This window comes from Electrophorus electricus, unplaced genomic scaffold, assembly GCF_041902795.1.
Source record: "Electrophorus electricus isolate QZ-2024a unplaced genomic scaffold, ASM4190279v1 Scaffold95, whole genome shotgun sequence".
Taxonomy (NCBI): domain Eukaryota; kingdom Metazoa; phylum Chordata; class Actinopteri; order Gymnotiformes; family Gymnotidae; genus Electrophorus; species Electrophorus electricus.
Genome location: NW_027658812.1, coordinates 7,501 through 17,500, shown reverse-complemented (window position 1 = coordinate 17,500; position 10,000 = coordinate 7,501). Strand labels below are relative to the sequence as shown.

The 10,000-nt window shown below is 53.7% G+C and overlaps 2 non-coding genes across 2 annotated transcripts in view; both read left to right on the top strand.

Moving 5' to 3' along the window:
* The first annotated feature begins 7,278 nt into the window (after positions 1-7,278).
* Positions 7,279-9,117, top strand: LOC145656879 (18S ribosomal RNA). Its single transcript, XR_014122469.1, has one exon. It is a non-coding gene; the product is annotated as an 18S ribosomal RNA (ribosomal RNA).
* An 882-nt stretch (positions 9,118-9,999) lies between these two features.
* LOC145656845 (5.8S ribosomal RNA) overlaps position 10,000 on the top strand; it is a 154-nt gene continuing 153 nt past the window's right edge. The window contains exon 1 of the ribosomal RNA XR_014122435.1: position 10,000. This exon is cut by the window's right edge and continues 153 nt beyond it. This is a non-coding gene — a ribosomal RNA (5.8S ribosomal RNA).

The following is a 10,000-nucleotide window of genomic DNA, read 5'->3' as shown; positions in this document are numbered from 1 at the left end:
TAGTATGATTTAAAGGCACAAAGTGATTGAAGTGTGCCCAGGCCCAGAGCTACTTTGCTGGGCATGACTGTGTTTGACCTCTTGGGTCTGGAAGTCTGGTGGTAGTAGTAGTAGTATGATTTAAAGGCACAAAGTGATTGAAGTGTGCCCAGGCCCAGAGCTACTTTGCTGGGCATGAATGTGTTTGAACTCTTGGGCCTGGAAGTCTGGTAGTAGTAGTATGATTTAAAGGCACAAAGTGATTGAAGTGTGCCCAGGCCCAGAGCTACTTTGCTGGGCATGACTGTGTTTGACCTCTTGGGCCTGGAAGTCTGGTGGTAGTAGTAGTATGATTTAAAGGCACAAAGTGATTGAAGTGTGCCCAGGCCCAGAGCTACTTTGCTGGGCATGAATGTGTTTGAACTCTTGGGCCTGGAAGTCTGGTAGTAGTAGTAGTAGTAGTAGTAGTAGTAGTAGTAGTAGTAGTATGATTTAAAGGTACAAAGTGAATGAAGTGTGCCCAGGCCCAGAGCTACTTTGCTGGGCATGACTGTGTTTGACGTCTTGGGCCTGGAAGTCTGGTAGTAGTAGTATGATTTAAAGGTACAAAGTGAATGAAGTGTGCCCAGGCCCAGAGCTACTTTGCTGGGCATGACTGTGTTTGACCTCTTGGCTCTGGAAGTCTATTTCTAGGCTTATATACAGGGTCAAACATCTTGAAGTGTGCCCAGGCCCAGAGCTACTTTGCTGGGCATGAATGTGTTTGAACTCTTGGGCCTGGAAGTCTGGTAGTAGTAGTATGATTTAAAGGCACAAAGTGATTGAAGTGTGCCCAGGCCCAGAGCTACTTTGCTGGGCATGACTGTGTTTGACCTCTTGGCTCTGGAAGTCTATTTCTAGGCTTATATAAAGGGTCAAACATCTTGAAGTGTGCCCAGGCCCAGAGCTACTTTGCTGGGCATGAATGTGTTTGAACTCTTGGGCCTGGAAGTCTGGTAGTAGTAGTAGTAGTAGTAGTAGTAGTAGTAGTAGTAGTAGTAGTATGATTTAAAGGTACAAAGTGAATGAAGTGTGCCCAGGCCCACAGCTACTTTGCTGGGCATGACTGTGTTTGACCTCTTGGGCCTGAAAGTCTATTTCTAGGCTTATATAAAGGGTCAAACTTCTTGAAGTGTGCCCAGGCCCAGATCTACTTTGCTGGGCATGACTGTGTTTGACCTCTTGGGCCTGGAAGTCTGGTAGTAGTAGTAGTAGTAGTAGTAGTAGTAGTAGTATGATTTAAAGGTACAAAGTGAATGAAGTGTGCCCAGGCCCAGAGCTACTTTGCTGGGCATGACTGTGTTTGACCTCTTGGGCCTGGAAGTCTATTTCTAGGCTTATATAAAGGGTCAAACTTCTTGAAGTGTGCCCAGGCCCAGAGCTACTTTGCTGTGTATGACTGTGTGACCTCTTGGCCCTGGAATTCTGGTGGTAGTAGTAGTATGATTTAAAGGCACAAAGTGAATGAAGTGTGCCCAGGCCCAGAGCTACTTTGCTGGGCATGACTGTGTTTGACCTCTTGGGCCTGGAAGTCTGGTAGTAGTAGTAGTAGTAGTAGTAGTAGTAGTAGTAGTAGTAGTAGTATGATTTAAAGGTACAAAGTGAATGAAGTGTGCCCAGGCCCAGAGCTACTTTGCTGGGCATGACTGTGTTTGACCTCTTGGGCCTGGAAGTCTATTTCTAGGCTTATATAAAGGGTCAAACATCTTGAAGTGTGCCCAGGCCCAGAGCTACTTTGCTGGGCATGAATGTGTTTGAACTCTTGGGCCTGGAAGTCTGGTAGTAGTAGTATGATTTAAAGGCACAAAGTGATTGAAGTGAGCCCAGGCCCAGAGCTACTTTGCTGGGCATGAATGTGTTTGAACTCTTGGGCCTGGAAGTCTGGTAGTAGTAGTAGTAGTAGTAGTAGTAGTAGTAGTAGTAGTAGTATGATTTAAAGGTACAAAGTGAATGAAGTGTGCCCAGGCCCAGAGCTACTTTGCTGGGCATGACTGTGTTTGACGTCTTGGGCCTGGAAGTCTGGTAGTAGTAGTATGATTTAAAGGTACAAAGTGAATGAAGTGTGCCCAGGCCCAGAGCTACTTTGCTGGGCATGACTGTGTTTGACCTCTTGGCTCTGGAAGTCTATTTCTAGGCTTATATAAAGGGTCAAACTTCTTGAAGTGTGCCCAGGCCCAGAGCTACTTTGCTGGGCATGACTGTGTTTGACCTCTGGGGCCTGGAAGTCTGGTAGTAGTAGTATGATTTAAAGGCACAAAGTGATTGAAGTGTGCCCAGGCCCAGAGCTACTTTGCTGGGCATGAATGTGTTTGAACTCTTGGGCCTGGAAGTCTGGTAGTAGTAGTATGATTTAAAGGCACAAAGTGAATGAAGTGTGCCCAGGCCCAGAGCTACTTTGCTGGGCATGACTGTGTTTGACCTCTTGGCTCTGGAAGTCTATTTCTAGGCTTATATACAGGGTCAAACATCTTGAAGTGTGCCCAGGCCCAGAGCTACTTTGCTGGGCATGAATGTGTTTGAACTCTTGGGCCTGGAAGTCTGGTAGTAGTAGTATGATTTAAAGGCACAAAGTGATTGAAGTGTGCCCAGGCCCAGAGCTACTTTGCTGGGCATGACTGTGTTTGACCTCTTGGGCCTGGAAGTCTGGTAGTAGTAGTATGATTTAAAGGCACAAAGTGATTGAAGTGTGCCCAGGCCCAGAGCTACTTTGCTGGGCATGAATGTGTTTGACCTCTTGGGCCTGGAAGTCTGGTGGTAGTAGTAGTATGATTTAAAGGCACAAAGTGAATGAAGTGTGCCCAGGCCCAGAGCTACTTTGCTGTGCATGACTGTGTTTGACCTCTTGGCTCTGGAAGTCTATTTCTAGGCTTATATAAAGGGTCAAACTTCTTGAAGTGTGCCCAGGCCCAGAGCTACTTTGCTGGGCATGACTGTGTTTGACCTCTGGGGCCTGGAAGTCTGGTAGTAGTAGTATGATTTAAAGGCACAAAGTGATTGAAGTGTGCCCAGGCCCAGAGCTACTTTGCTGGGCATGAATGTGTTTGAACTCTTGGGCCTGGAAGTCTGGTAGTAGTAGTATGATTTAAAGGCACAAAGTGAATGAAGTGTGCCCAGGCCCAGAGCTACTTTGCTGGGCATGACTGTGTTTGACCTCTTGGCTCTGGAAGTCTATTTCTAGGCTTATATACAGGGTCAAACATCTTGAAGTGTGCCCAGGCCCAGAGCTACTTTGCTGGGCATGAATGTGTTTGAACTCTTGGGCCTGGAAGTCTGGTAGTAGTAGTATGATTTAAAGGCACAAAGTGATTGAAGTGTGCCCAGGCCCAGAGCTACTTTGCTGGGCATGACTGTGTTTGACCTCTTGGCTCTGGAAGTCTATTTCTAGGCTTATATAAAGGGTCAAACATCTTGAAGTGTGCCCAGGCCCAGAGCTACTTTGCTGGGCATGAATGTGTTTGAACTCTTGGGCCTGGAAGTCTGGTAGTAGTAGTATGATTTAAAGGCACAAAGTGATTGAAGTGTGCCCAGGCCCAGAGCTACTTTGCTGGGCATGACTGTGTTTGACCTCTTGGGCCTGGAAGTCTGGTGGTAGTAGTAGTATGATTTAAAGGCACAAAGTGATTGAAGTGTGCCCAGGCCCAGAGCTACTTTGCTGGGCATGAATGTGTTTGAACTCTTGGGCCTGGAAGTCTATTTCTAGGCTTATATAAAGGGTCAAACATCTTGAAGTGTGCCCAGGCCCAGAGCTACTTTGCTGTGCATGACTGTGGTTGACCTCTTGGCCCTGGAAGTCTGGTGGTAGTAGTAGTATGATTTAAAGGCACAAAGTGAATGAAGTGTGCCCAGGCCCAGAGCTACTTTGCTGGGCATGAATGTGTTTGAACTCTTGGGCCTGGAAGTCTGGTAGTAGTAGTAGTAGTAGTAGTAGTAGTAGTAGTAGTAGTAGATTTAAAGGCACAAAGTGCTTGAAGTGTGCCCAGGCCCAGAGCTACTTTGCTGTGCATGACTGTGTTTGACCTCTTGGCTCTGGAAGTCTATTTCTAGGCTTATATAAAGGGTCAAACTTCTTGAAGTGTGCCCAGGCCCAGAGCTACTTTGCTGTGTATGACTGTGTGACCTCTTGGCCCTGGAATTCTGGTGGTAGTAGTAGTATGATTTAAAGGCACAAAGTGAATGAAGTGTGCCCAGGCCCAGAGCTACTTTGCTGGGCATGACTGTGTTTGACCTCTTGGGCCTGGAAGTCTGGTAGTAGTAGTATGATTTAAAGGCACAAAGTGATTGAAGTGTGCCCAGGCCCAGAGCTACTTTGCTGGGCATGAATGTGTTTGAACTCTTGGGCCTGGAAGTCTATTTCTAGGCTTATATAAAGGGACAAACTTCTTGAAGTGTGCCCAGGCCCAGAGCTACTTTGCTGTGTATGACTGTGTGACCTCTTGGCCCTGGAATTCTGGTGGTAGTAGTAGTAGTAGTAGTATGATTTAAAGGTACAAAGTGAATGAAGTGTGCCCAGGCCCAGAGCCAGGCCTGGGCAGCAGGGGGCGCTCCTGGCCATGCCCAGCGAGTTTCGTGCGAATCGGACCTGGTCCGGAAGAGATACGAAGGGAAAACTCATTACTCGTCGGGGTGGCACATCCAGGCTCTCGACCCTCCCAAAGCGTCCGACCAGGGTGCACCCTGCCGGGCATGGTTAGCCGCCAGCCCCCTTCCTGGAGGTCTGGTTGGCACGGGGTTTTGATTTATCGGTTTCATATCTCTGGGCTCCTTGGGAGCAGAAAGTCGGTTGAGGGCCCTTTGGAAAGAGCCGGGGCTGCCGTTTAACGCTGTCCAAGCGGCAGGCGAAGCGCACCCACCGTTTTTACGCTATGATTTTTTAAAACCGCCGGGGCGGCAAACACAGGGCCGGTCGGGTTTGAAGACGAATATCTCTTCGGCCCTTGGGAGGAGAGAAGCAGCGCGGGTCACCTTTGAACGCGCTCGCTGCCAGGAACGTCTGGCGTAAAAGTTTCGTGGGAATCGGACGTTCCTAGGCTGAGAAGCGAGCGCCCGCCCTCGGGCGGTCGGGGGCCCCTTTCTCATTCCCCGTCTGGGCTAAAAATACGAGGTCGGACCCGATGGACTCGGGAGACTGGAGAGTACCAGGGAGACCCTGGAAGCAGGCGACCCGACCCACGCTTCGCTGTCTCCTCGGCCCTCGGGAGTAGAAGCGCGGGGACGGTGGCGTGGGCAGCAGGGGGCGCTCCTGGCCATGCCCAGCGAGTTTCGTGCGAATCGGACCTGGTCCGGAAGAGATACGAAGGGAAAACTCATTACTCGTCGGGGTGGCACATCCAGGCTCTCGACCCTCCCAAAGTGTCCGACCAGGGTGCACCCTGCCGGGCTAAGAGAACAGCCAGGTGAACCCTGGAGGTTCCGAACTCCAGACCCCTGGACCCGACGGCTCAGTCCGCCTCAGGTGCACTACAGAGGTCCTCGGGCTGTCCCTGAGTGCATTAAAACGGAAATCAGAATTACTCCCCCGGGTGGCACTTCCAGGCTCTCGACCCTCCCAAAGTGTCCGACCAGGGTGCACCCTGCTGGGCATGGTTAGCCGCCAGCCCCCTTCCTGGAGGTCTGGTTGGCACGGGGTTTTGCAAATAGGTCCCGTCGGGTATATGGGAGAGCAAAGAGAATCAATGGGGTCCAAGCACTAAATTCATCCAGTGGCGTTCTCTGGAAGCCCAAGGGGAGTCCGAGGGGTGTTCGGCCGGCAAGGGGAGCTCTCCCTCGGACACATGATCAAACGCCTGTCCCCTACCGGAAAGTGGTGTGCTCTGGATGCCCCCCCCCCCCCCATCCCCCGAGGGGGGTGCTTATCCCGCGAGGGGAGCCCTCCTCGGGTTAAGTGAACCATCATGCCGATTCCCCTATGGAAGTGGGCACATCCAGGCACACAGTCTGCTTTGCTCTCCCCGACCCGAGTGCGTCTGTTGGGCTGAGTGTACGCCCAGGCAACTGGATCCAATGGCTCAGTCCGCCGCAGCGTGCTTCGACGATGGGTCGTACAGCCATGCCACCAGGGTGGGCGTGTTTGTAAATGTACCAGTGGATTCTCGTCGGCCTGCCACATCCATGGTATCGACCCACCAGGCCTGTCCGACCAGGGGTTGACCCTGGACGGGCACGGTCTGTGGTTTGGCCCTTGTCCTAGATGAAATCGGGCACGGGGTTTTCTGGCCAGGTACCATCGGGTTACTGGGAGAGCGGCTTCGGTCTCCAGGTGAGACCAATGGTGAAGCAGCACGAGGCAATGGAGAGCATGCAAAGCGATGGGGAAGCCATGCACGGCAATGGCCACGAAAAAAAAAAAAAAATCACCACGGAAGGAACGTGAAGAACAAGGAGGAGTGTAGTGACACTGCCCAAAGCTGCCCGGTGTTGCAGGGGTCTATTGGTGTGTTGCTTCCTTGTTTGGTAGAGTGGAGTACCAGACCCGCCAGGGGTAGGCAAACCATTCCCCCTACGGTAAGTGAGGAGCCAGCCATTTGACGAGCGGGTGTCCACGTGTACGGGTGCGAGCGCTATCCCCCCACACGGGGTTAGGCCACGGCCTTAGGTGGACGTCTGCCGACCAGCCCCGGCTGATCCAGAACTTCTGATGTGGAGAGCGGTTTTGACAGATCCTCCCTGGTTCTAGCGGGTCAAGCCTCTGATGGGGGGTGGGGGTTATTTGTAACCCATCCCAGAACTCTCTGGGGGAGACTCAGACGGCCAGTCTGTCTACTCAGTTGTCCTATACTGGTGTCTGTGGTTTGGGAGGAAGGGAGTGCCCTGCTTTGTTGGCCTCCTCTTCAAACCTACCTGGGCCCACGAATCACTCTTCTTGGTTACATCACGAAACGTAGGTTGAGCGAGGCTAGGGGGGAGGGAATTCGACGAGGTCTTTCCCTTGTCCCCCCACCAGCGGCCCACGAAAATCAAAACGGCGTGAAGAGAGGGAACGCCGAAAGCACCTGGAGTCGGCCGTCCGCACCTCCGGAGGAGGTGGACGGGGTACGGTGCGGGCATGACCGGATGGGACAGCTTTGCATCAAGGTGAGAGGTCGGCGTCCGAAGGCCAGAGGGCGGTGCGCGAGCACGTTTACACTGGCCGCGGAAGCTGTCCTGGGTAGCCCTGTATGGCGTCTGGACCTGACGGCGCACGCACTTACAACCCGCTGCTTCCTAGCCCCCGGAAGGGGAGGCGGATGTCACTCGTGGTTCATCCCAGACCACGGTGCAAACTACCTGGTTGATCCTGCCAGTAACATATGCTTGTCTCAAAGATTAAGCCATGCAGGTCTAAGTGCACACGGCCGGTACAGTGAAACTGCGAATGGCTCATTAAATCAGTTATGGTTCCTTTGATCGCTCCACACGTTACTCGGATAACTGTGGTAATTCTAGAGCTAATACATGCAAACGAGCGCTGACCCTTCGGGGGATGCGTGCATTTATCAGACCCAAAACCCATCCGGGGGGCTCGGGCCCCCCGGCCGCTTTGGTGACTCTAGATAACCTCGGGCCGATCGCGCGCCCTCCGCGGCGGCGACGTCTCATTCGAATGTCTGCCCTATCAACTTTCGATGGTACCATAGTCGGCTACCATGGTGACCACGGGTAACGGGGAATCAGGGTTCGATTCCGGAGAGGGAGCCTGAGAAACGGCTACCACATCCAAGGAAGGCAGCAGGCGCGCAAATTACCCATTCCCGACACGGGGAGGTAGTGACGAAAAATAACGATACAGGTCTCTTTCGAGGCCCTGTAATCGGAATGAGCGTATCCTAAACCCATGGGTGAGGACCCATTGGAGGGCAAGTCTGGTGCCAGCAGCCGCGGTAATTCCAGCTCCAATAGCGTATATTAAAGTTGCTGCAGTTAAAAAGCTCGTAGTTGGATGTCGGGAGTGGGCTGGCGGTCCGCCGCGAGGCGTGCCACCGCCTGTCTCAGACCCTGTCTCCCGGTGCCCCCCGGATGCCCTTGGCTGGGTGTCCGGACGGGGCTCGGAGCGTTTACTTTGAAAAAATTAGAGTGTTCAAAGCGGGCCCGCTTCTCGCCTGAATACCTGAGCTAGGAATAATGGAATAGGACTCCGGTTCTATTTTGTGGGTTTCCTGAACCAGGGCCATGATTAAGAGGGACGGCCGGGGGCATTCGTATTGCGCCGCTAGAGGTGAAATTCTTGGACCGGCGCAAGACGGACGAAAGCGAAAGCATTTGCCAAGAATGTTTTCATTAATCAAGAACGAAAGTCGGAGGTTCGAAGACGATCAGATACCGTCGTAGTTCCGACCGTAAACTATGCCGACCCGCGATCCGGCGGCGTTATTCCCATGACCCGCCGGGCAGCGTGAGGGAAACCACGAGTCTGTGGGTTCCGGGGGGAGTATGGTTGCAAAGCTGAAACTTAAAGGAATTGACGGAAGGGCACCACCAGGAGTGGAGCCTGCGGCTTAATTTGACTCAACACGGGAAACCTCACCCGGCCCGGACACGGAAAGGATTGACAGATTGATAGCTCTTTCTCGATTCTGTGGGTGGTGGTGCATGGCCGTTCTTAGTTGGTGGAGCGATTTGTCTGGTTAATTCCGATAACGAACGAGACTCCGGCATGCTAAATAGTTACGCGGCCCTCCGCGGTCGGCGTCAAACTTCTTAGAGGGACAAGTGGCGTTCAGCCACGCGAGATGGAGCAATAACAGGTCTGTGATGCCCTTAGATGTCCGGGGCTGCACGCGCGCCACAATGGTTGGATCAGCGTGTGCCTACCCTACACCGAGAGGTGCGGGTAATCCGCTGAACCCCATTCGTGATGGGGACTGGGGATTGCAATTATTCCCCATGAACGAGGAATTCCCAGTAAGCGCGGGTCATAAGCTCGCGTTGATTAAGTCCCTGCCCTTTGTACACACCGCCCGTCGCTACTACCGATCGGATGGTTTAGTGAGGTCCTCGGATCGGCCCCGCCGGGGCTCCTCGCGGGCCTTGGCGGAGCGCCGAGAAGTCGATCAAACTTGACTATCTAGAGGAAGTAAAAGTCGTAACAAGGTTTTCGTAGGTGAACCTGCGAAAGGATCATTAACGGGTAACGCTGTCCGGCGTGCCTCCTCTCCCGACCCCCTCGACTTCGCCGTCCCCCCGCGTCGGGGCCCAGGGTCGAAAGGGTCTTCGGGGTTGCTGTTACACGTGGTCGCTTGCAGGTCAGGCTGGACAGAAGGCATAAAGGAGGAGCCTAGTCCCTCCCACCCCTTCCTCGTCCTCCGCCTCTTCCTCCGCGTCGTCCTTCAGCACCCCCCCCCCGCAGGCCCCGGTATTCTCTGGGTTCCAGCGCGAGAGACGCGTCGTTCAAAAAACTCGGCGTCCCCGCTCGTCGGGCGAAGGCCGGTTTCCCCTCACCTTGCCGGCAGGAGAAGCGCCTGCGAGTCGAGCGGGTCGTACGGGTCCGTCCCGCGCCCTCCCTCTCGCTCGCACGGCCGCTGCCTCCGTCCACCGCGAGGGGTTTTCCTATTTTGTTGTCCTTGTCATTCATCCCCGTCCCCTTGCTCGCTGACGAGCGGACTTTCCGGGGGGGGTTGCGAGCGCTGCTCCTCGTGGGGCAGGCCATGGCCCTTCCTGTGTTCGTCCGCCCACCGGCGTCCTGGGGCGTGGTGGTGGTGGGTGGCGCAGCCGGTTCCCCTGCTTCTCTCTCTCAGAAAGGAGTCTCAGGGGGACCCCCGGCAGGTACCTAGGGCTTGGCCCACGCTACGTGAGTTCCACCCCTTTCGAGGGGTCGGACGGGGCGGGCGCGGAGGGCCGCGGTTCAAAGACTGACTCGTCTGCCACGTGGGGCGTGTGGGCAAAGCGCAACCCCGCGCCCGTTTCAACACTCGCAGACGGGGGCGCCTGACCGGTTGGTGAAACCTTTTAAACCTGTCTTTGTAGTCGTGGTGAAAGACCTAAACTGAGCCTGAAATAAAAGAGTACA